At 36.8% G+C, this 27744-nt stretch overlaps 1 protein-coding gene and 1 non-coding gene across 2 annotated transcripts in view; one reads left to right on the top strand and one right to left on the bottom strand.

Moving 5' to 3' along the window:
• LOC133520818 (uncharacterized) overlaps nt 1–27744 on the bottom strand; it is a 117583-nt gene that overhangs the window by 72409 nt on the left and 17430 nt on the right. The window lies entirely within an intron of this gene.
• Trnaa-ggc (transfer RNA alanine (anticodon GGC)) lies at nt 22505–22576 on the top strand. The gene has a single exon. It is a non-coding gene; the product is annotated as a tRNA-Ala (tRNA).

Genomic DNA, 27744 nt, shown 5'->3' with positions numbered 1-27744 from the left:
GCGCTTTTCGTCATTGACCAGCAATGTTGTACAATCACTGAAAATGGCATGGCTATCTTAAGAATGAAATCATTTCCCAAATCAAAATCAGTAGACATTTATTATCAGGCAACAAAGGTCCATATATACCTTACAGAATAACATACAATAGAATAATTTAAATCTTAAAAAATATTTTGGGGATACCACAGCTTTTTGCTGCATCACCTGTTCTGGTGTAGGATTCAGCAGATTCCCACGAAACCGCCGTAAGGCGGATGTCACACTTTCGTTGCGGCGTACGGAGCGACGAATTCGCGTGTGGCGATGACGCACAACGGGACGAATTTTCTTCTTCTAAACTTAATATCTTTAAAAATGAAGTCCCATCGGAATTTCAGCATTTGATGAAAAATATACTTTTTAACATTTAACTATTTTGAGACTTGCACGATATGAATAAAAGTCATTACGATATTCAGCAATTCCAAGAAGGTAACAATTTAACATTTATGCATTTTGGGACTGAGGTGTTTTGATATTTAGGACGAATAAATTTAAATATTTAGGTGCAATTAATGAAACCAAAACCGACGTAGTATATTCTAGATCTGTGGAAATTACATGAATACCATTAAATCCAGGACAATGTCTCAGTCGGACAGACTGAAGGGGCACTTGCATACCTTAATCGAATTTTAAACTGCAAATGGGAAAATTAAATTATGAGTTATGGCGACGACATCTTGAAAAGCTTTTATGCTTTTATCCGACTGTCCAACGGTTGTGTTTTTACTGGGAACTATTTTTTAAATTATTTCTCTTATTTATTTTGCGTCTTAATAATAGTACAGTATAGTATTTTTCAAACTCGATGGGTACATTAACAGATGTCATTTTAATACAATTTTGCGAGAATGGGAATTTTTAGATTATAAATTATATGGAGATAACACTTGTCTCCACCCCGTCGAGTTTGAAAAATACATAATAATTGTGTATTCATCTGACGCAAATACAAAATACATTAGGATTTTACAAATGGATGAGGCGACACGCTTATAAATGATCAAAAATAAAATATATAAATACGTTTAGTAGTAGTAGTAGTAATAGTAGTAGTAGTAAACTCTACACATATTAAAAGTAACATACAATGAAGCCCATTGGAACCATTTTCTAATTCAGAAATGCCCCAAGTTTAAAAGTAAATAGCATTATGTAAAAGCGCCCAAATTTTAGCTCGAAACAAAGCCTTAACAGTACAAAGGAAATGTGTCCATGCAAAAGTAAAATATGCTGCAGAAAATTAACTCTTTCACGAAATACCGAGTATTCATGACAACTTTTCACTTGTATGTAGATGTAGACTATTCGGATCTATAGTTTGACTCCTATATTAATATGAAGGGTTTAAGTATCCAGATATCTACCTGTAGGGTTTCGCCAGACATAAAGACACTTAAATTTGCTTAATTTATGTAAGAACACACGAAAGAATTGGTAACTGACGTTACAGTCTCGATGAATTGCCCTGAACTATATGCAAGCACGACTCAGGGTTGTACTGGTATATATTTTTTAATGAATATATTTAGAAACCAAAGAGTCGCATAAACATATCAACAATGCAATACAAATCATGTATTACAACAAAAGGAAAATACAACAAAAAGACCTGGAGGTTCATAAATTATAAATTATGTTAACTGAAATAAATATAGCTAATGCAAATTTTTGTATCAGATAGAAAAACAACTGATATCTGTACTTATGTACTAAAACAACTTACGTTTAACTATATTTTTTAGACTGGCCAACAAATTTTGAAAACAATCTACTTCGAACAGATGCAGAGAGATGGTGAGAGATTATATTAGAGGAGCAGTGGCTCTTTGTGAAATGCCCAGGCTAAATTTGTCGGTCAAAATGACCTTAATGAGCGGCTGCAAAAGTGCAAACCGCTGGGCAAAGCAGAAGGTAATTAGCCTTTTCTAACTTTTTGACATTGTTTTTTTCTACAAACTTGGGGTAGACAATAGTTTTAAAATAAACTTTTACTTTGGACTGAATTTCTAGCATCTAAAAACATAATAGAAATGGTTTACTTTGGCGTAATGTTTATTGTCCATCGAGGGGGGTAAATGAAATATAGAACACGAGGGCGGTAATTCCCGACAGCCGCAGGCTGGAAGGAATTAAAGACCCGAGTTTGTAATATTCTTACCCCCGGAGTTACATCACATCACACTTGCGATGAAAAAATTAATTTTAAGCGAAATAATTCTATATAGTAGCTATAATAATTAGTAGCTATTAGTAAATTAAAAAAAATATAAATGAATAAAAAACATACGTCTTATTTATCGTAATATTAAATGTGATGGATGAATCACAGTTAAATTAAATGCAATTATTATTAACATAATAATCATAAAAAGCAATTCCATTTTATAGATCTGAACTTATTTAATATAAAATAAATATCTTCGTCCTTTTATGGATTCAATTTCGTTAAGATACAACTCGCAAGTAATTTCTTAATGCTTTAGGGATTTGGGAAATATTCCTACTACGATTTATTAATAGATTAAAAGGTTCCTTTGGGAAAATTGATCTTGATATGTGAAACTAGCTGGGTCATTTTCTGTCGTCCATAGAATTAGGATTGTCCAATACATTGAAACATATTATACGAGAAAAATAAGTTATCTTCTTCTTAGCGTTTGTCCTGGATAATAGCTACGGCTCATGGGAGCCTGGGATCCACTTGGCAACTGATCCTAAAAATTGGCGTAGGCACTAGTTATTTAAAACGGGACTGCCATCTAACCTTCCATTCCAACCCAGAGAGGAAACTAGGGCTTATTAGGATTATTCCGGTTTCCTATCGATAATTTCCTGCACCGAAAAGCTATAGGTAAATATCAAGAGATGCCTCGAACAGTGATTTTGGCCGAATACCAAATATTCGGCCGATTAATTATGAAAACTGTTCGCCAACAAAGCATAAAGTTTGCTAAGAATTAACGTATGTTTTTTCAGGTAATTACATTTTTTTATTGTTATTTACCTATGAATATAGCAAATCTGTCCCACCACGCAAAACAGCTGTAAGTAGGTACATATCTTACATTCGAAAACACATACGTTTAATTTTTTCTCGCGCAATAACAATTTCTAATATGTATTCTAATGACACAAACGGTTGTTATGCTTAAAGAATAAATAACTAAATAAATATTTGGGAACAATTTCACACAGATCGACCTAGTCCCCAAACTAAGCAACTGGGTACTTAGGCTACGGTATACATACATATAAATAAATAAATAAATATTATAGGACATTATGACACAAATTGACTAAGTCCCACAGTAAGCTAAATACATACATACTTACACATACATAAATACATACTTGTATACATAGAAAACACCCATGACTGAGGAACAAATATTCTGTGTTCATGACACAAATAAATGCCCTATAGCGGCCTTCGAACCCGGGACCATTGGCTTCATAGGTAGGGTCATTACCCACTAGGCCAGCGTCGCTTAGTAGGGCACACATGCTTTCATGCTCATGCAAGACCGGGGCTACTCGCTAGCTAAATTATAATTTTTAATATCTTTAAGCGTACTATTAAACGAACCCGCAGGCGATCATAAACACCCGCGTATTTAAACTATGGCATTTAAAAATATCCTAATTCTTCATCCATATCTATTATAAAACACACTTCAACTCCTAATATATAAGGCATGTTTTTGAATGGGCATGAATATGGAGATACGACATTTTGTAATGTCGTAATATTACTTGGCGTGCTCTATTCCTCATTATTGCCTTTACAATGTCGTTAAACAGTAAAATGAGTATATCATTCGTTTCTATATAAAATGAGTGTGTAAATCAGTTTGTACATAAAGTGTTGATTACTTCGCGTGAGGTTATTCAATACCCCTATACCTATTTAAAATTATAATATTCATAATAATATGCTTCTTGACAAAAGCGCTGGTGGCCTAACGGTAAGAGCGTGCGAATTGCAATCCGGAGGTTGCGGGTTCAACTCCCGGCTCATACCAGTGAGTTTTTTGGAACTTATGGACGAAATATTATTTGATATTTACCAATCGCTTTTCGGTGAAGGAAAACATCGTGGGAGACCGGATCTAGTGAAACCCCACGTTGGGTGACATTTGTGTTATAACGACGCGTTGGGAGCCATTTATATTGAAGCCCCGCGTTGGGTGCCATTTTTAGTGAAGCCCCACGTTGGGTGCCATTTATATTTTACCCCGCGTCGGGTGCCATTTATATTATAACCCCGCGTTGGGTGCCATTTGTATTGAAGCCCCACGTTGGGTGCCATTTGTAGTGAAGCCCCACGTTGGGTGCCATTTATATTATAACCCCGCGTTGGGTGCCATTTGTATTGAAGCCCCGCGTTGGTTGTCATTTATATTGAAGCCTCACGTTGGGGCTTTAAAAGGGGTCGATGTCACGTTTGCACTTCTCCATACAAACAGTCTTCATTTTCCTCTCTGTATATTAAAAGTATAGAAAATATTTCACGTACGTTTGATATATATTAACTATACTTAGACTTTCTGCTTTCCAAGTTTTTTTTTTTAAGTAAAGCCGCGTGCTAAAAGCAGCTAAGTAATAAAAAACAAAACGCGAGTATCGGTCAGGCCGTGTTTATGGGAGCCATATACTTAATCACTTCTTTGATTAAAACGGAACGTTGCATTTTGTGGCCGTTATAAAACGTTTAAGGTTGCGGCTTAGATGGATTACCGGTTTATATTGTAAAATGTTATTTTAGAATTTATATTAATTACTTTTTTCCTTCTAATTGGCTAGTTTAAATAAATCCAATAACAGATAAATTCTAACGTGTACTGACATTAAATTGATATTATACGAGTATGTTAGTCCTCCTCATCGATTTCGATGACGGCGACCTCAGCAATTACGGATTATGCCGACTATGGGCCCTAATGTGGCTGGCCAGGCCGAACTTGGACTTAAAGACTCTTTTGCAGGTGTTACAATATAGTTGGCCAGGCGCGGTGTATGTATACATTTAAGAGAACTTCGGTCTCTCTCGAACTTTAAGGTAAGTCAGTGTCAGTGTCAAAAGTGACATTCTTGTTTGAAGAAACGTCACTTTTGACTGACATATCCGATCCCTATCGTACTTAGACCTAATATTTGATGTATCTTAAAGTTCGAATCGGGCCGTTACACTTTGACAACAAAATTATATCTAAATTATGTCTTTAGTTATCATTAATTGTTGTTGTCAAATTTAAATATCTATTTGATATAAAAAAATAAGTTTGATATGGCCTCCGTATATCTTGTTCACGACAACACGTGTATGGACAAGCGCGAGAGAGTACAAAATACACGTGCGAATGGTAACTAGATGACAATGGACGATGAAATAAAGCAAGCTTCTAGCGATGCAATATTTGTCCGCAAACTAAAAACTGTACGACTAGAAATGGCTTGCTATACCATTGACGAGTTTTTCGATGGCCACGGGTCATTGGCTCAATCGTGTACCTACTAAACTATATAGGAGTATAATAATATCTCGTTGTATTGTATTGTAATATTTTTTAATGCTATACGAGTCGAAAGTTATTAATACATGAGTATAGTAAGTAAAACAATGTAAAATCTATCACAAGATAATTGTATATAAAAGGACTTGTAAATGTAAATATTTACCAATAAATATCATATCATATCATATCAATATTTAGATAAAGTAATTTTTTGACAAGCAGATACGTCTGCGAGCGATACTCCTAATTTCATATTAAAGGAACCAAAACCAACCCACCCCAATGGCGTGTATACATAAGGGAAGGAATGGAAAGATTTGCGAGATTCTGGTAGGCTTCCATAGGTCAATTGGTTAAGAGCAAACGCACGGATTGTGGAGGTTGCGGGTTCAAGTCCTGCCGGAAGCGTAACTTTTTTTCCATTTTTACTTTAATATAAAACATTTTTATATTAAAATGTTTGTTGGAATTGGCCTCCTCTTGCTGTCTGCGGCGATTTTTTTCCCAAAGGTCGTGGGTTCAAATTCGGGCAATATTAATTATGGACTCGGAATAGTCAGCTGCAGATATAAGTTGAACTGTAGGTATAGACGTTTATTTGTAGCCGGCCATACCAAATTCCGTTTGACATTTACCATTTGCTTTTCAGTGAAGGAAAACATCGTGTGTGTTTCATCGTGACTCATTTACTAAACTATGCAATATCTAACAGCATGTGTGACTTACGTTAAGCTTAGACGGGTTCAGAAAAGCCACAGAAAGCAAGGCAACCAATTCTGTTTTTAAAATTTGACAAGGTTTTGATCCGACCTTGAGTCATGTCATTAGGCATCACGCGGACTGATAAGAAAGCGTGGTGTTATACGACAACTTTATCTTGATTTCGTGAAGACAAATCATCATTAAGTGACGTTCGGATAGCAACTTTTTGCAACGGCATTAGGTACTGTTGGGAAATTACATTATCGCTACGGCCTTGACCCGGACGGCTGTCACTGTCATTTTCCTTGAGAGTGACAGATCGAATGTTCTAATCGCTCGTTACAGTCATGCCGCCAAAGTAATGCAACTGCAGCTACCACCCGAACGTCACCTTTATTGGTTCACGCTGACAAGTGCAGCGACGCACGCTGACTCAGAGTCGTATCAAAATAAGATAAAAAACCTATATCAAATTGGTAAAACAGAATCGGCTCCAAGTTGTGTTATTGGCGCTGCACCCAACATCCTTCTCACTTTAATAAAACTTTAATTTCACTTCGTTACATGACCGTAATCGCTAGAATATAGCGATGCGTTTTTTTTATTGAGGTTAATAAAATGGTATTAGAAAAATTAGTTTAAGAAATGCATGTTAGGTCAAAGTTACGTACAAATATGAAGAGTAAGTATGTAGGAGATATAGTTAGCTCCAAAATTTATTTTGAAATTTAATGAAATATTATTATATAAGAGAGAACCCCATTTATAAACAACTATACTACTAGCACTAACAACTCAATTTCCATGCCCTTTCATCATATTTAATACCCGATTGGGTATAGGTACAACTTGGCACTAATATGCCGGTTCAAGCGAGATGCATAGAAAGTAAGTTAAGCTCACGCTAGCGAATATATCAGAGTCAAAGTCTTGGTAGCCGTATAGTAGCCGTACCGCAAGTTGAAGCTTGACGTCTCCATCTCGCTCGCACTGAGGTATGTATGTACGAGTTTACGCAGACACTAACGTAAATATGAAACGCCAACTCGTGGTAGTCATGTAGTATTCATAATTTAAGCTGTAAGATAAAAGTATTTGTCACTTCAGTTTCCGTTTTCAACTAAAATATTCCCTGCAATGCAATACACAACCATTTACCCGACCGACTTAGAACTCGACAAGCCAAAACACATCCTAACCACAAAAAACCGGCCAAGAGCATGTCGGGCCACGCTCAGTGTAGGGTTCCGTAGTTACTCTCCCGTCACAATAAGCTAAACTGGAGCTTAAAGTGTAGTAAATGGTACCTTTCACCCGAGTTAAACAAATAGGCAAATTTGCATAATCAGTACCTAATTAAAGTAAGTCTTTTTACTATGAAGGGAAAACTTTTTGCGATAACTCAAAAACAGCTAAACTGATCATGTCCGCTATAGTTTTCATTTAATGTCTTTCTTAAGCTCTACTTCCACGATTTTTTTCATATTTTTTGGACCTATGGTTCAAAAGTTAGAGGGGGGGGGACACATTTTTTTTTTCTTTCGGAGTGATTATCTCCGAATATATTCACTTTATCAAAAAATGTTTCTTGAAAACCCCTATTAGTTTTGAAAGACCTTTCCAACGATACCCCACACTCTAGGGTTGAAGCGAAAAAAAAAATTCACCCCCACTTTACGTGTAGGGGAGGTACCCAAAAAAAAATTAAATTTTTAGATTTTATTGTACGACTTTGTCGGCTTTATTGATTTATATATCCATGCCAAATTTCAGCTTTCTAGCACTAACGACCACGGAGCAAAGCCTCGGACAGACAGACAGACAGACAGACAGACAGACAGACAGACAGACAGACAGACAGACAGACAGACGGACATGGCGAAACTATAAGGGTTCCGTTTTATGCCATTTGGCTACGGAACCCTAAAAAAGAGGAGTTATGTAACCCCCTTAACGAGCGCCACGTGACGCGACAAGTGACAAACGCGCGTAGATTTGATCCCCTTAATGACCCAGCGTTTAGGCGAGGGTTCTGGGGTTCCGTGTTTTGACTAATGAAACCTTTCAAATCAATATATTAAATTTTCACTTGGTTTATGCAACCGCCACCGCCGCAATGGCTGCCATTCGAGGCAGACACATTGCACAGTCATAAATCCTTTCCGGATAAAGGAATCGCCTTTTAAGTATTCAAAAAAATCATGTTCTATCAGGTAACAAAGGCCCATAGATAAATACATTACAAACTAACACATATTATACAATAATTATAATCTATTAAGCTAAAAATGGTTCTCTGTAAAGTTAAGAAAACATTGATGAAAAATTGCATACTTTTATTTATGAACAGAATTGAATTATTATCACTGACTTATCATTATTTTATATAATTACAAAGAAGGAGTTACCATGGAGATCTGTCCACAACGTTACCATGGAGATCTGTCCACAACGTGGCACTTTTTCGTGCATGCTACCGGTGTTCATCAGTTTATAAGACGTTATCACGTCAAAACGACATCAATTTATAAGACGTTATCACGTCCGCGCTCGCGATGGTGTCCAGCACTTCCAGCAGCACACCAACGACCAAGGCACGTGCACCACGAACGAGCTGAAGTGCAGCACATAATGGTGCGATCGCAGCTGGATCACGCTCAGTTCGTATCTGGGTTTTAGTCACTAATACTCTAAAAGACCATTATGTATCGGTATTAGTTGAAAATTCACAATAAACTTTTTTTTATTGCCCTCAACATTATACCTTGAGTAGGTATTGTATTAGTCATACTACTCATAATGTACATATTGCGATAATTATATCATAATTCATATGACAATTATATCATATTCTTTATTTAAATGATTTTCACTTCTCTTGCTCGTCAAATTGACATTTAAGTTGCGTGCAAGCGACATAAAATTGCTTATTATGCCCTAGAACATAAAGTAAAATCATCTTTTACGACTCTTATTAACTATTGCTAAAAGTTCTGCATCTGCCATAGTGCCTGCCAGCCCTGCCGGCGCGCCCCCTACCGGTGTGCCTCTGACCGGCCCGAGTACGATTATCTTTAGTCGAACAAATACGGTAAAATAACCTAAATTATTCGAATTATTTGTAAATTTTCATCGCAATCGAAGTTAAAAGCAGAGTGTATAACTCACACATAAATGTCTATTTTTATCCTCGACTATATAAATTGCCTCGGATAAAAATGAATCGCTTTATGCCCTTGTGGTACAATCTACTATATTTTAGTACGAAACCCTTTACGCGCTAGCCCGATTCGTTTTTCGCCGTTTTTTTATGGAAGCAACATATTTTGCAAACGTGTGCCACTCGTATTTAAATATGATTTTTGGGTGGCTTTTGGACGTCAGTTGCAAAGTGACGTTTGGATGTATTGACTTGTACATACCCATACCAACCAAATATATTGCAATAAGCATCTCATTTTACAAGCCTTTTTTTGGAAGTTCATAATTATATTTTTATTTATATCATTCTCGTCTATTATTAGTGGGTATTGACTCGGCCTATGAAACCGATGGCCCCCGGTTTCAAGTCATCTACGAGGAAATTATTTAGTTTCAAAATATTGTACAAGCCAAAAAAATGTATGCAAAAAAGTAAAAAACATAGTGTCCTAAAATAGAAAAGCGCCACTTTGATCTCTCATAGCAGGTAAGAAAAAGACCTTTTCCGAATAGCTGATGTGAATAATAATATTCAATACCTATAATTCCGGTTACACGTGCCATGAAAGACACCAGGAAAATGGGCTGTTGCAGGGGCCGAAATCTTATTAGTGGTAATTCGATACGACAGACTCTGGAAATTTTTGCGTCGTAAACGTTACAAAATAAATGTACAATAAATCCAAAATATGCATAGCGCATATATGTAGTTCTTTTTCGTAGTGGTACCAAGGTGAACTGCACCAAATCAGCAACATGCCTCGTCCAATACAAACCATTGATGATATTCGATCCGTCTTCGTCATTTTTAAATAATAATTTTATTTTATTTTATTTTATTCGGAAAACCAACAGCTTAATAAACTAAAACTAGGTTAACATAAATATGTATCAGGGAAGCCAATTACAGGTTTCCACAGACAGGATACAAAGGTAGTCATATTACAGGTTAGCACAAAATTAAAGACTTTACAAACGCCAAAACATGCTATAAGAAAAGAAAGAAGTAATTTGCTTCTTATTTAAATCAATAAATTAAAATTAAACCTATGCTAATCTTCTGCAGGCAGGGGAGCAAAGAAACTAGATGCCATAATAAGCCAAGCCAAGTTAAACAAAATAATTGTCACGAATTGTGCCTGACTCAAAATTCCAAATCACACTGGCACCGTTACCACTTTGAATGGCTAATGAAATCTGTTGAACCGGGTACGATCCGGGACCGAGGATCACACCCCAGGGGGTGTGAACAGGTTCTTCAGCCGCCGGCCCAAATCCCCTACGAATTCCTTGGCCTCCAAAGCCCAAGACGCAGACGGCGCAGACTCGACTGAAACCGGCCAAAGTCGTAAATTAGCTCCAGGGCAGAGTACTTAGCAAGCTTAATTTTAGCCGAATACTCTGCGGCTAACCCAGCGGACCTCACTGTGAGAATAATTATATACATTGACACTTGTAATATTATCGTTGTTGCTGTCAATTTTTGTTGTAATTTTGTACCACCATACTACAGTTTACTATTACTTCATCATTCATCAGTGTAGAACCGTAGATGTTTTAATTGTGTTTTTTTAAAGGGGGCAAAGTCAAATTGAAATGAACGTTATTAAATATTTATCATTCAAAATAAGCACTTGAGCAAACAAACCAAACACACACGTGAATAACATTATTATTTGTAGATGTACATTACAAATTAGTCTAAAACTTTTTTACTGTGAGTTAAAATTATGCGTGTTTCGGTTATAAAAGAAACATAATTTAAAGACTAATTTTCTGATATGAATCTGAATCTGCTGAACGTATAAAGACATGTTCGAACCTTCTACTTCTTAAAAGCCATATAAGCCATATACACAAGTAAGTAAAATTGTAAAATTCAAAGTAAAATTGTCCCAAATAGTTAACTTTTATAATGTTCAAAGAAAAGTCCGTTTTCCGAAACGTTTTCACCCAAATCGACCTGAGCGTACATTTCATTAACTACTCTTGTAAGCTTTTAAGTGTGTAAACAAAATATGTTCTCAACTTAGAAATTTGCTAGAATAACAATAGTAATTTACAGCAAGCACTTCAGCCTTAAACGATCCCAAATGTTTATTTAACCCTTCCAGTGTATATATCACGTGTGGTAAGATAAGTCCCCTGTCACCCCCGCGACATACTGTCACTGCTAAATACACTTTGTGCTGAGTACAGTCGACAGAAATAGCTGCTGTTAGTAGGTATGTTTAAATAAATAAAATAATCGGGAGTAATACTAGGGAGTTTGTTAATCGCTTTCTTAATTAATTACTAAAAGTGGAATATAATGAACAAAATTAAGTAAGTAAATATTCTTTATCTACGCACATATTATAAACCCTCTATGGTGCCTTCAAAATCCGTAAATAATGGCCTACATTACGATAAACTGTTTTGTTGCAACAAAGTTCTTATCTGTGATGATGTTGTAATTGCTTCATAACTACATCAAAATCGATTTGGTTATGACTTCAAATTTGGAACATCTCTGAAAAAAAAGCAATTCGATTTGACCTCTATTCTAATATCAGTCGAGATGCCATTTGGTTTGAAATGAAATGTCAATTGCACACAATTTTGACATATCTCGCATGTTAGTTTGTATCGAATGATACGGAAATAGGCCCCTGCCTCTAGTTTGTCTCTGAATTAAAAAAAAAACTACGAATGCGTGACATGCGTGAATAAAGTTTTCATTTACCGCCATTTGACGTACAGTTTATATTTTAATTAGTTTTAAATATACAATTAGTATGTTTTGTTGTTTTTAAAGTAACTATAGCAAAAGTTTCGTGTCAGATGAGCGATAATAATATTTCGGTCCCGCCACCATATATCCGCGAGTTGCGCCAAGAGAGCAACGACGCCCGAACGTTGGCTGTAATTTGGGTTAGTGAATATATCATAGAAAGTTTATAATATGTGTGTAGATAAAACAGTGTATGTAACTGTACATAATTAGGCATTAAAACACTTGTGTGATCCTATTAAGAAACTCACTTCGTTCGTTTCTTAAACCCACACTCATGTATTTTAATGCCCTTTATGTATGTAGCAGTCACATAAACCACTATTATTTTATTTTATCAGTCTGTATATCCACAGTTTTCAACTTATGCAGATTTCGTGATGATACTTTCTGAAATGCACTACGTGAACTCTCATTAAAATTAATCGGGGGTAGTTAGCGACGGAAACAAACCAGACGGGTTATGGCTCACCCGGGAATCGAACTTTGTACCGCAGACATTATTAAAAGTTAAACGGATATTTTGGGAATGTTTTTATGGAAGTATTTCCTATTTGAGTTGGCTGTGTTGAATAATTTTTATTTTTTAACCCCCTAAGCAAAAAGAGGTGTGTTATATGATTAATGCCAATGTCTGTCGGTGTGTCTGTCTGTGGCATCGTAGCTCTCAAACGGATAGACCCGTTTCGATGCGGATTTTATCAATCATCGTCATGGGCAGAATCTTGTAATATTATACATTTTAAAATAACTCTGTTTGTTTGTCTGTCTGTCTGTTACCAAATTAGCCAAATATATTGCAACACACTCCTTGTTACCATATAAACCGCAGACCAGGAGCATATATCGTTAGTCGTCGCCTTCCGGCTGATACTTTGTCAGATGCCATCATGAATTTAAAAAAAAATGTCATCTGGTTGTACCGCGGTGGAAGGACCGTCAGTTGATGACATGAGCATGTAACAAAAAAAAATTACAGTCATCACCGCCGTTTGATACTGTGTTAGATGATATTTTACATGCTATTTTAAATAATAAAAAACGTTAGCCGGATGTTTTGCGGTGGAAATACCGTCAGCTGGTCACATGAACATGTCAAAAAACGCGCCTTACCACTTATGTCCGCAAAGTACGCGTAATGCGCTATCCGTTCCGATCCGTTTATTTGAAACGCCTGATGGAATGCTACATACAAAGTTTCATGATTTTGTTATTACTATCATAAAAAAACGCTTATTTTTTACATGTGATTCGAAATGATTAATTATTGATTATATTTTAATAATGATGATGAAATGGATATTCCCATGCATGTACTTCCTTTGTTGTTTTTATTTTTTTATTTTATTTGTTTGACTTTTAGAACTTATTCTAGAAACATTCTAGACTAGTATTTTTTATACAATTGTTTTTTTTTTGTATAACGATATTTTGTGAAATTCTTAGTATTAAATTTGATCTATGAATTATATTCATTAGTGTTATATATGGAATAATATTTACATCAATAAATTGCTCTGATGCTGTCTTACTATTCATAAGTGCTTGTTGCTAGGCCTACATGAATAAAGTATATTTGAACTGAACTGATGTTCATGCGACCAGCTGACGTTCTTTCCACCGCTATACAACCGGCGGATAATTTTTTTAAATTAAATAGCATCTAAACTATCATCTGACAATGTAACAAACGGGAGTCGATGACTATTTTTTTACGTGTTTCGGTGGCTGCCATTCCTCAACCCACCAACGTAGCGGCAGCTGACGTCCACAAGGGTTAATCATACATAGCCGTTAACCACTATACGAGTTATCGCCCCGGAAGGCGATTGGTCATGGAAATCTGTTCCTGGCTCGCGGTCTAATAGGAATACAAATGCTGTTTTATATTTAGCCATGATGATTCTCACTATGTATTCAATGCTGACTGTACAATTGTTATAACTTTATCACGTCACGACGCGGCTGAGTCATTCGAGGCTGTCGTAGCACCAGTCGTAGTGCTACGGCGTAGCCGGGACTACGGATTACGGTGCGGCGTAGAGATAATGGAAGAGGCTACGAGATTTGTTTTCTATATTAATTGGGAGAATCAACTTTTTAGCGTCACTCGTTGCCATGGTTACGATTAGTTGTCCAGGGGACAAAGGTTCATTGAAATACTGATTTTATGGTACTTAAATGTATTAAACTTGCGTTTTTGTGGTCGCTATAACCAATGTCCATAATGGGCCCCCTACTAAGCATGTTAATAGAACGGCATACAACGTCTCTTCAAACAAACTGTGCCACTGTTGTCCCTTGGACAACGGGACAGGATAACAAAACAAAAAAAGTTGATTCACCCAATTATTGTAACTTCTTCAGCTTTTATTCAGCAAATAGGCTACAAGGGCACCTGATTAAAATAAGTAGTATTCCGATTATTGCTTACAAATAAATGTTAATGTCATTCTAATTTCATTTAGTCATGATTCTTTCCTGCATTTGCTCGTACTTTACTGGTGCGAGCGAGATAAAGATAAAGATAAAGATAAAGATATATTTATTTGCAAAATGTAGTGGTAAACATAGTTGGTCTGTAAGTAATTTTAAGTGCGTACATTTTACTTAATGAAGCATGCAAACTTTCAAGCAAGAAACTTTAGATACTCTGCAAGTAATAAAACATCAATACATATCAGGAAAAGTTTTTATTTCCTTGATATTATATCATGAAGCCTATAATTACAAAAGAAGAGGTCCTTCGAACCGGATTAAAGTAACTAAATTAAACATGGGTACTTCGAATACATACAAAAAGACAGGAATGGAAACATTAACATGTTTGGAGCTTGATGAGTAAAACCAACTTTAAATTCTGTATATGCACTGTAATCAATATGTAATAACTATGAAACCATGTAAAAAGCGCATCCCCAATAAACTGTTATGCAGTTCGGCGAAATTTTTGACTGTTATATAACATAAAAATTAAAGACTAAGACAATTGGCCGGTGAATATCCACGGTACAATTCACTCAAATGATTAAGATAAGTCTAAAAATTACCTAAAGATACGATATGGATATATCAGTCTCAACGGCGACGTTTTTTTTTGAAGTAACGTCACGTTTGACATTGACATATCTAATCGATTCTAATCTTTAGCAAATGTTTGACGTATCTTAAAATTCGAATCGGGCCGTTAGTCCATCAAACGGGATGAATGTAACCGAATGCCAATCGAAACTGAAATAATGTATGGATATATTTAAGTATTTAAGTATGGCTCATGATTTCATTTTCTTTATGCTTTTAGTATTAAATATTATAGGACATTATTACAGAAATGTTAAGTACTCTACATTGTACTTGAAATCCATTTGTTTATGTGCCTGTTTGTGTTCTAAATAAATTAAAAAAATATATATTCGCATGACTTTTCGTAGCATTTATCATCAAGATTATTTTTGTTTCGCATTTGTCGATGTACGATTTTCTCGCCTAAAAGACAGGAGTATTACGCATGCTGCCATAACCTATTTACATTACAAAAGTGTTACTAAGAATTACACAATTGGTCCTTCAAATCCGGTTATAGTTTTTTTATAGATTAAAGTAAACAAAACGTACGAGGTAAACAAATGCACCTGAAACTGCAGTATGAAGCCCTCGGGCAGCTCGTAAACACAAAGATAAAGAGTATCCACGACGTCACGAGTTCCGCTATAATTTTCTACAACTACTAACGGCCTGATTCGAACTTTAAGATACGCCAAATATTTGCTAAGGATAGGATATGGTTTAGAAGATTAAAAAAATCAAAAAACTTTATATTAACCAATTGGTCCTACGAACGGGATTAAAGTCCTTAGGTAGGAGAAAATAAATGTCCTTACATTTACAATACAAAACCATATAAACAAATGCAACGGAAGCAGCAGCATGAAGCTCTTCGGCAGCTCGTAAACACGGCGATAAAAAATATCCATGACGTCACGAGTGCCGCCATAACACACACACACACACACACACACACACACACACAACACACACACACACACACTACGGCTACTAAATCTACGATTGACTCGAATTGGTCCTTCCAACCTGATAAAAAAAATTGCTCCTTCGAACCGGATCAAAGTAATTAAAACAACATATTGAAGCAAGTAATTAAATGTAACTGTACACATACGACGATAAAAAAAAACGAATGTGGCCATAATTTACTAGAGCTACTATAATACTATTGACACCAATTGCTTTTTTCAACCAGATAAAAAAACTTGGTCCTTCGAACCGGAATAAAGTAACCAAAACAATTTATTGGAATAAACATAATTCAGCCATAAACCCTGTCGCCATAATTTACTAGAATCACAAAACGTATTATTGATCAATTGGTCCTACGAACGGGATTAAAGTAAATAAATGTCCTTAACATATACCATTCAGAGCCACGTAAACAAATGCAACTGAACCGGCAGCATGAAGCCCTCGGGCAGCTCGTAAACACGGCGATAAAGAATATCCATGACGTCACGAGTGCCGCCATAATTTCCGGCAACAATGTGGGTAGTTTACATCTGCATGGGCCATCGCTGTGTGCAGGAGGATAGCTAATATTGCATTTTTAACTTTTTATTTAAATTCATACTAATATTATGTGACAATCTGTTTTTATGTCTTTCTTATTATCAGGGATCGGAACCGGTTTTTTGCAAAAACATAGAAATAACCATATATTTCGGTTTATTTTATACTCAAAATGTAGGACTCAGTTGTGTTTTTAGATAACGACTTCGTATTATTAGATTGCCCGATTATGAACGAAATAATTAATAAAGAACGAAAAAATACCGTTTTCGTTCCCATACAAACAATACCGGTTTCCGATCCCTGCTTATTATAGTTATTTAATTTTGCTCGATAGTGACCCTGATAGTGGAATTTATTTGTGTTTATTACAAATATTTTGTTCCTGAATTATGGATGTTTTCTATGTGTATAAGTCCAAGTAACTGCTTACCGGTGCTGCCAATGTCCTGTCGTGGAGGGGCACAGTGTGTAATCTCAATAATGGAGAGTTTACCCGAGTGTGTTCTGGAGCTTGGGGATCTTTGGACCGAGCGGCCGCGGTCGCGGATGGGGCTTTCGGGCTGAGTGCCTTCGGGCCCGTGAGGTCACAGGAATACCGCTGCAGTCCCTGTAACTGTCTAGACAGAGGGCCTATAATGACAGCCGAGGGGGGGTCGCCACTGCTGGCCGGCACCGGCGTGGTGGCCATGACGATGACCACCTCTATAAAAATCACTAAGGCAACCTGATGGGATGGAAACCGGGGTTTTTCCATCTCCTCTCAGCGTAGATGTTGTCATGAGGGACCAGTGTGTGGTGTCGCCCTGCATACTACCTTCGAGAGAGGGAGCTTTGGCTGCAAGGCCTCTGGATCTAAAGACCCCTCTTTAGCCTCGGCTGTCGGCAGTAGGCGATGTTCTCAGTAGAATGCTTACTGCGTCTGTGTCAACGCCACCATTGCTGCGAGACGGCCATACCGTGGCGGGTTTAGTCGGTATTTGGCCCCTTGGCCACGAGTTCGACATATCCTTCCTTGTTTTCCAGCTAGGCGGAATGCCTAAATGCATTACTCCACGTATTAAAAAGGGTTGCCATACGTCCCTGTACACCGGGACATGTCCCCGTTTGAAGCTTGGTGTCCCGGTGATAATCACAGGAACAAAATTTGCAAGCTGACCGGACCGTATATTGTTATAGTTATTAAAGTCATCTACACACTACATCACATATATGTAGTAACATCATAACCATGTACCCTAAGTCGAAAACGCAATATTAAGTTACTCATTTCACACAAAAAATGTGTAGGTAGGTAGTTTTATTTGTCATCACACACGCCTAGTTCCTCTGCGCTCGCAATCTGAACAGGATATTTGTGACTTGCATAAAACAAATGAAGACAGAAGATTCACTGTCGACCACAGCCCTATCTTTGAAGCAAGGAATGTTTTTGTATACTAGCGTCGTTACTTAACTGTCCATTGTGAGCCTTAGGACTTTGTGATAAGGTTTATCAACTGTCATTTAAATCTGGACGATTAATACTACTCGTAGTTGTAGTTATTATTGTTTTAATCCGTTCCTGAACTGAATTTATTGTGGTACGAGTACTTATTTATCTTCTGTCGTTTTCAATAAATTATTTTATATTCAACGTAATGTTCTGAGAGAAAATTCAAAGAGTCTATTTTCTTGTTAGCCGACCGAGCGAAGTGATTTCTTCGGGTTAACTAGGGGTGTCTCATGTTTGTAAGTTCTATGGTTGTTTGACAAATGAAGGGTTTTTCAAGCAGACTTCATTTTATTTACAACAAAATAGCTATTTAATTGTCTGAATTAATAGCCACATTTCAGTCATAACTGTACCGCTAATTATAAGTACTCAGCCCGATTCTAAGAATGATTAAGACACGTTTAAGATCTTGGAAAGATCTTTAAAAGATCGATAACTAAACGACATGTCAAAATTGACGTTTATTTCGATTCCGCTGTGATCCCAATAAGATCTATCTTCGATATTTCTAACGACAAAGTGACATTGGTTGCCCAAATCGAGCTGCTTCTGTCAATTATACAACATAAGTACGGTATATAAACGAGAACTTATCTAAACCAGAAATTATCGTTATCGTATCTCATTCTTCGAATCGGGCCGACTGCATAGGTTCTTACAATGAATCCATATGAAATTTCGATTACAGATAGTTCTTATACATATATTTTGTTTTATACCCCATAATCAAATCCCGTAAATTAAAGTAACATATTGAAGTAGTAACAATAGTTGTTGTTTAACCATTCGTGCTAATACGAATGCGTGATTTTTAATTTGTAATGTTTAAATGTGAATTTAGAATTTCTGAATTTTAATATTTTTAATTTTATTTTGTGATTGTCTAAATGTTATTTTAAATTATTTGACTTGATGTGTGTTATTTTATAATTAATTCTTTATTTTTAAACTTTATTTGTAATTTGCTGTGTATGTATATTAGGGACTGTGTAACTGCAATATACGTTTAAATTACATTACATTACAAAATCATCATTTAAAAGCCAATTCTACTAGCAAACATAAGGAAACAACTCAAAATTTGCATCTAATTACTTTGATTACATGTGGATAAAATGCAACTTTCTCATTCGTTTTTGAACAATCAAGATGGCCTTTACCAGTTGGTGTGGTGAAAAATATTTTACAGTACATATGGTGCTATTTTATAGCACTAGTGCGAAAATTAGCATATTACGTTACTGTGTAGAACATTTAAAGGGCCATACAACCACCTAATGATAACTCGCTCCTTTTGAGTAGATTCTTGCCGACAGAAATAAATAAAATCATAGCGGACAAAGTTGCAATTAAAAACACAAAAGACATATACGGTATCTCGACGGAATTACTAAGCCTCGCTGCAACAAACCTGGCATCCCCGTTAGCGACAGTCTTTAATGAGTTGCTACGGGATGGAAAGTATCCGCAAATGCTCAAACAAGTTAAAGTATGTCCAATTTACAAAGGGAAAGGAAAAACGAGTGATTCTAATTGTTATAGACCAATTTGCATTATACCAGCGGTTGCTAAAATCCTGGAAAACGGGATAACATCTCGCATGACAGACTTCCTGAACAAAACAGGGCAGTTATCCGAAAGGCAATACGCTTACCGTGCAGGGAGATCTACCTCGATGATGGCTCGTGAAGTGATACGTCGGATCCTTACCGCACGAGAGGAAAAGAGGGAGGTTGCGGTACTCTTTTGTGACCTCTCAAAAGCTTTCGATGTGGTGGACCACGAAGCCTTATCAGAGAAGCTGCATCACTACGGCATACGAGGACAGGCCTTAAAGTTCATGGTAGAATTCCTGCGTGAGAGACGACAATACGTTGTGAGTCAAGGAGATAACCTAAAATCGGATGGCTTGTCCACGGAAATAGGTGTCCCGCAAGGCTCGTCTTTGTCGAATCTGGCGTTCTCACTTATGCTTAACGACCTCCCGAATACCGTAAAGGTAGGCGAAGTGTTCATGTACGCGGATGACGTGGCGGCCGTTGTCACTGCTGAGAGCCTGGACGAGCTGGAATCGAAATTGAACATATCCGCACAACAAATTTTAGATTGGTGCCGAATGAACGGACTACTACTGAACTTAACTAAAACGCAATTTATGCAATTTGACTTGTCGGGTAGACAACGTCGTCTACTCAATATAAATCATCAAGGCAATACCATTCAACAAGTTCCAACTACCACATTTTTGGGGTTCCAGCTCGACCAAGGCCTCACATGGGAATTCCACATCAGTGCGGCATGTGGCAAACTGAGCAAGGCTTGCTTTGCGCTGACGAGGCTCAGCCAGACATTACAAGGTCAGGCAATGCGGTCGTGCTACTTCGCAAGCATACAATCCCTAATGCAATACGGCCTGGAGTTCTGGGGCCGAGCGGCTGAGTGGGAACGCGTATTCCGCTTGCAAAAGCGCGCTGTACGCACCCTGGCCCGCGCTAAGCACGACGACAGCGCCAAGCCTCATTTTATAGAACTAGGGATACTTACATTACCTTCACTTCTAATATTCCAGGCGGCAGTCTATGCGCGAGAAAACTTAGAACTGTATGGGAGACGAGGTGACGGAAATGCACGGGTCACTCGAAACGCGCACAAAATTAAGACCATCCCTCACACACTCAAAAAGACTGCAAAGTCTATTCATATTGCAGCACCTGTAGTTTACAACAAATTGCCAAAAGTTGTAATAGAAGCTGTAAGCGACACTAGCTTTAAATATAGATTAAAAAAATGGCTCATTGGAAAATGCTTCTACAGTTACAAAGAATTTATTGAACAAAAAGAAATAAAATAATATGCATAATCATCAAAGTATAATTATGAAATAATATGTATATATGACTAATTAATAATAATTGAATAATATGTAAGTTGTGACCTGTAAGTTATTATTACCAATAAAGAATGTCTATGTCTATGTCTATGTCCATATGTACTGTAAAACGTTGTACGATACATGTGCGAATAGGTAATTCGCAACTCGTGTCGATTTAAAACACTCCCTTCGGTCGTTTAATTTATCGCCACTCGTTTCGAATTTCCTATTTTTCGCACTTGTATCGTAATGTACTTATAACTGTCATGCAGACATTTCTGTCAGTGGCACCGCTGAATGTTTGTACGCTGTACCATCCTGTACTGCTCGCCGTTCACAGGATGGCAATTCCAAATTTATTTCCTTGTGACCTCGTCACGGTGATTTTAAATCTTTTCGGCGTTCCGCTGAGGTACGATTGGAATTTTGATGGACAAATTGTGGCGGACGGTGGAGATAGGAATGTATCGCGTTGGATTTTGGTTTTTATACTTTGTATCTATACCTACAGATACAGAGTATTTTAGAATGCAAATACAAATTATATTTGTTTTGCAATTGTTTTCCACGAGAATGGCATCATTTGTTTTTTTAGGGTATTCGTTTGAGGGTTACATGCTTCGTTTCCAAAATTATGAAAACTATCCTATCGCATTCTATAGTAGAAATAACCGAATATCAAAATATTCGTACTGTCGTCGTGAGACTCGTGAGTTAACTATGTACCTATAAAATGATGAATATACCTTAACATTTTTTGTATATAACGAAATACTTTGTTTTATGGTTTTCATGATCGAAAACGGATTGAGATTATGAGATTCATCTTATTATTATGTTTGTCAAATCTGTCATTGGATTTAATTCGTGTAGCTACCGCTGACCTGGCGCTAGTTATGCACGCTTAATGCCGCGCCACGATACGATCCGACCGGACCGGTACAGACTGATACGTTCGTTTCGTCCGTGCAATTTTATTTTAACTTAGTGTTAAGTATGTTCGTCATGTTTATTTTATGTTTCTTTCCTTTTTTCTGTTACCTTCCGTGATTATTTCGCACTCGATGGTCTCATCGGAAGATCAGCGCTGGAAGTCGCCAGCAACATGCTGAGATGAGGCCATTTCGTGACACTTTACTCTCACTATGTTCTCTTTTATGTCTGTCTATTACTGTTTGTGTGTTTATGAATAAAACAAATTATATTCTATTCAAAATACATTCATAGTATAAAACTGTTTGATTTTTAATCTTGATGGGCAAATTGTAGAGAGATGGTGGGCATTGCAATGGTTAAATTCGCAGTGAATGACGGATGGTCAGCTGGTGCAATTGGTAACGCATTGGACCGGCTATCCAAAGATGTGGGTTCGATCCCCACGTTGACCAGAATTGATCATCGTTGATTTTTTCATTATGATTGACATCTGTATGTACAATTTAAAGATTACCTAAATATGTATTTAATTCTTTAAGAAGTAAAGTGTCTGAATACAAAATAATCCAAGTAAAGCAAGCGCGTCTAAATAAGCCGTTAAGACCATGTCGACATTAGGTTGTCTCATATACTTAGTCTAGTCTAGAAATATGATACCTTAGCGGGGAGATTAATGAATACGGCTTTGAGGAAAGCCAAGACACGTGTAATTTCTGCGAGTAAGGAACTGATAATACTACTGACTAAATAATCTTAATATAAGCCCCTTTCAAGTATCAAAATGGCTTAGGTTAGCTTAGTACGAATATTTTGATATTCGGTTATTTCTACTATAGAATGCGATGCGAAATACATATCAGTTTTTTTCTGACCGAGTACACAAGGTTTGGGTTTTAAAAATCGCAGTAATGGGACAGTTTTCATACAATTTTGGATACCAAAGCATGTAACCCTCAAACTACGACCCTAAAAAAACAAATGATGCCATTCTCGCGGAAAAGAATTACAAAAAAAAAATTGTATCATAAAGTTATCATTACACGCTAAATGGAATTACGAAAAGCTCCGTTTCAGCGGTGATTAAAAATATTTACAGCGCTTTTATAAAATCCGGAAACGATTAAAAATTGCCATCTTTACGATTCTTCCTTCAAAGAAAATACAAACTTATTACGAAGGGTGGAGGGTTCAATTTAATTAATGGTTTTGCTAATTCGTTAAGTGAATTGCATTTGAATGTCGTAACCACACCTTCATGGACTAAATTTCAGAACGGAATACATTAAAAGTAAGGTACATGCGCGAAGAATGGTAGGGTTTCGTACCCAAAGGGTAAAACGGGATTACTAAGACTCCGCTGTCCGTCTGTCTGTCTGTCTGTCTGTCTATCTGTCTGTCTGTCTGTCTGTCTGTCTGTCTATCTGTCTGTCCGTCTGTCAGGAGGCTGTATCTCATGAACCGTGATAGTTAGACAATTGAAATTTTCACAGATGATGTATTTCTATTGCCGCTATAACAACAAATACTAAAAAGGACGGAACCCTCGGTGGGCGAGTCCGTCTCGCACTTGTCCATTTTTTTTTAATGATGAATATGAACTTGCAATTTTGTCTATGGTACAGTCATGGATTTTAATTGTTGAGCCATCAAGGGTTTACTTTACATTGACAATAGGTATCATAGCGTAAGTATTAAAGAACACATTAGCTTGAACCTAAAGTGGTATATTAATTAAAATCCGTGACAGTACGAGTTTGTACTACACATTGACACTTATAAAAGTTTGAAATTTTGAAACTAGGCAAGCTCAAGATAAAGGCCGTCTTTGGTGCAGGTAGCATTCTGATTCAGACTCCACTAACGTTAATGCTGCAGTTTTTTGGCGCGATTTGCTGCTGCAAAATGCCAAATATATATATATCGGACCATCAATACATAGATGTGTTAGTAAATGTAGATACTTACATTCTTCTAATTACAAATAATTGTAAGAGTTGTTGTTTCTTGTTCCCTAAAGGTTAGCGTACAAACAAAAAATAAAATGCAAGAGTGTAAAAAAAAGAACAGACATAAACTACTTACGAATACTTTTGGACTACTTCTCCCTCCCTATACTCACATCAACCCAATATTATTAGCGGGCTGTCAAGACGCTCGGCCATACACCCTGCCCATGCTGCCATGCTGTTGCCACTGACGCGCACTCGTTTCAGCAGTCATCATCATCATTTAAGAGCATGGCTCTTGTCGGTGGAGTAGACGCCAGTTTTCGCGGTCCTCGGCCAAGCTTTTTAGGTGTAAGACACGACATCTGTTTTTCCTTTTAGTTGCTGCGTATAACTTGCTTGTAGTTTTCTTCTTCGTCGTATTCTTCTTCAGCAGTGAGGCTATTCTTTTTCGCCTAATAGTAAACAAGTCGTCCGCCCTCGCTTCGGCAGCCTCAACAGCAGCCTGAGGATTTTAATAACAAAACTTCCGTGAGACACAGACATAATATATATGTTAAAACGGGTCACTCACGTATTTTAAGTCGAAAACGCTCGGAATGGAGTGAAACATGTCGAGCGTTTTCAACTTAAAATACGCGAGTGACCCGTTTTAACATATTTAATCAGCCTGAGGATGTTGTATTGCACAACAATTTGGGTATCGATATTTGCAGACGATTCTTCAACAGTGGCTGTACGCTTTGCTGATACATTTAAAATGATTTCGGCAAAACAAAGTTGCTAACAGTTAAGTAAAACCGCGAGAAAAACTAGTTCATATTAATCTTCATATTTGTCGAGTAGACTAATATTATGTAACTCCACTGAAAATCCACTTTTCGCAGTTCACTTCGATTTATTATCACGATTTTTCACGAAATTATGAAATTTTCCTGCTTGAGAATAAAAGGTAATAAGTGTGTATGGACTTCATACAAATATAGGACTTTTTGAGAAAGGAAGTATTAGTCAGTAGTCACATTTCTTCGCGCCAGCCGTTGGAAATAAAATGCTATTTCAAAGAAATCGGTTTAAAGTTAATGCCAACTTGGATGCACGGTCGGCCAAGTTTGCTCATAGCTTGAACGATCGTCAAACAACATGGTAACATTATCATCGTAACGGGGGTCCGTCTTTATTTTATTATTATTATTTATTTATTCATAAAACAATATTTACATTGTGTATGAATTATAATTATTCTAAAATTACTTAAAACTACATGAACAAAAACAACAAACATGCAACTAATATTACAATTAAGACATAAAAACACGAAAACTAACAAAATGGGAATTAGGATTTAATTAAAATATAAATGTAGGATGTCAAATTGTAAATTTAGAAATTAATAACACTATTATAATTTTATATGTTAAAATTTAGTTCATTCACAAATTCCTCTACCGAATAGTAGCACTTCCCTAGCAAGAAAGACTTTAACTTATTTTTGAAAATTTGGCAATTTGTGAGTGACTTTAACTCAATACAGTAGCCTGGTACCCTGCAGCGTGCTTGACTGCTTTGAGTCTGGTACTCACGGTCTGAGGTAAGTCTCTACGCCTTGAAGCTATACGTCTATCCCTCTGTTCTGAGTATAAAAAAAAAATTGAACGACTAAAAATTATGAAAGTGGCATTTTTTAAAAGAAACGCTAATCTCTAAACGGAATAGTGTTTAAAGTATCTATCAATATCAGAATAAGAATGTAAAATGTTATTTAAATGCGACGTCTCCACGATTTAGTCATCGGACACGGGTAGTCCGCGGGGAGAGCTGTTGAATTACTGGCACTACTTCCACGAGTTATTCTGGCCCGTACTAAGAATACCAGGCCAATTCGAACGTACACTAACGTCTGAGAGACATATAAATGATGTCATTCAGTTATCGTGCAATTCGCTGATACTTGTCCGGGTTTATTCTCCGAGCGCCTAAAACGTTGGACTACGATAGGATTGAGCTTAGATAGGTGCGACGACGAGCGAAGCGAGGAAAAGTATGTTGTTAGGTGAACTGCGACCAAAACAGTGCGCCAGAACAGAACCGATATATTTTACTGTAAGGTATTTATTTACATTTAATTAAAAAAGGAAAGTTATCCAAATGATGCGAATGGTTACAAAAACCTATCAGGAAAATAAGCATCATATCTTTAAAGTTTAGGCAAAATACGATGTAGTCAGTAAGAGAATTATACATTACGCTATTTCCATATATCCATTTTAGGAAAACGCGAAAATCCCACTTTGAGAGTGAGGCACTTTATCGTAACAGGAAGTTCACTATATAGACAAAAAGCGAAAGAGTCGTCAAACTACATAGTCTTAATGCTTAATGCCACTGAAGATTGAAGTTTAAAACGACGTTTTAGGCACGCGGAAAATGTTCGAATTGACCTGTATATTATGTTAATAAGCGAAGGTAACCTAGCGATAAGGACGTGCGGATTTCAACTCGAACATCGCGGGTTCAATCCCTGATGAAGGTGTGCCATTAAATTTTTCAGAACTTATGTACGGTATACCTATCATTACTTATTTATTATAAACTGATCGGCGATTGGCCCTAGTGACATCTGATGGAAAGTGAAGACAGTGCCTAAGATGGAGCTCACCGGTCCAGTGGTACCCTATTAACTCTTGCTTTAAAGAGATCGAGGTCATATTTATCAAGGAATACAGATGGCGGGAGCACATTCCTTTCTTTAGCCGCTAATCCCAATAAGGCCTAGTTTCTCCTCTGGGATAGATGACCGATTGGCGGTGACTTGCGTAAAGACTAGTGCCGACGTCAATTTTTGGGATTTATTTCTAAGCGGACCTAAGGGACGTGGCCAAAAAGCCGGGACAACGCGAGGAAAATGACTAAAAATACGTTATGTAGTAAATTTTGTAAATAGTACAGATCTTAGTATTAGTTATTAATAATCACGGAAGAGCGGTGCCTCCCAACACAGGCAATATTGCTTACCGGGAGACACCATCCCCTACATAAAATAAATAAATAAAAAATAAATAAATAAAAACTATCTCTGATAACAAATTAGTCCGTTCAATTGGGAGACCGAAATGATTGTGACTGCATCACGTATAGGAACAAAGCTGTTCACAACATCAATAAGTGCCAGCGAGTGAGAAGACACCTGATTGCATTTTCACGAACATGAATCAGCAGCGACTCATGCTAACCTTGAAAATTATCTTTTTCTCAAACATGAAATGAAATATTGATGTTATTTTCCTTATAATAGGCCGCGAAGTATGACGTTTAAGGTGCGGCTAGGACAAGAGGTCGTTAATGGATTTTCATACAGATCTTGCAGGCTTAGGCCGGCAAAGTCCTGTTTTTTTTTGTGTTTTATTATTATTATTATTTCAGAGTCACCTACAGGGGAACGAGAATTTGATTATTTTTGCGCTACGACGCACGGTTTAGGAGATACAGCCCTATAAAGATTTCTGCATGACTGAAAAAATAAATCTTTATAGGGCTGTAATCTCCTAAACCGTGCGTTATAGCGCAAAAATAATCAAATTTTTGTTCCCCTTCAATACCCCACGCGCTGAATAACCTATCACATGAGGACATGAAACAATCATCATCATCATCATCCTATTTGTATTATTATT

The sequence above is a fragment of the Cydia pomonella genome, chromosome 8, assembly GCF_033807575.1.
Source record: "Cydia pomonella isolate Wapato2018A chromosome 8, ilCydPomo1, whole genome shotgun sequence".
Classification (NCBI taxonomy): domain Eukaryota; kingdom Metazoa; phylum Arthropoda; class Insecta; order Lepidoptera; family Tortricidae; genus Cydia; species Cydia pomonella.
This window is presented reverse-complemented; position numbering and strand designations above follow the sequence as displayed.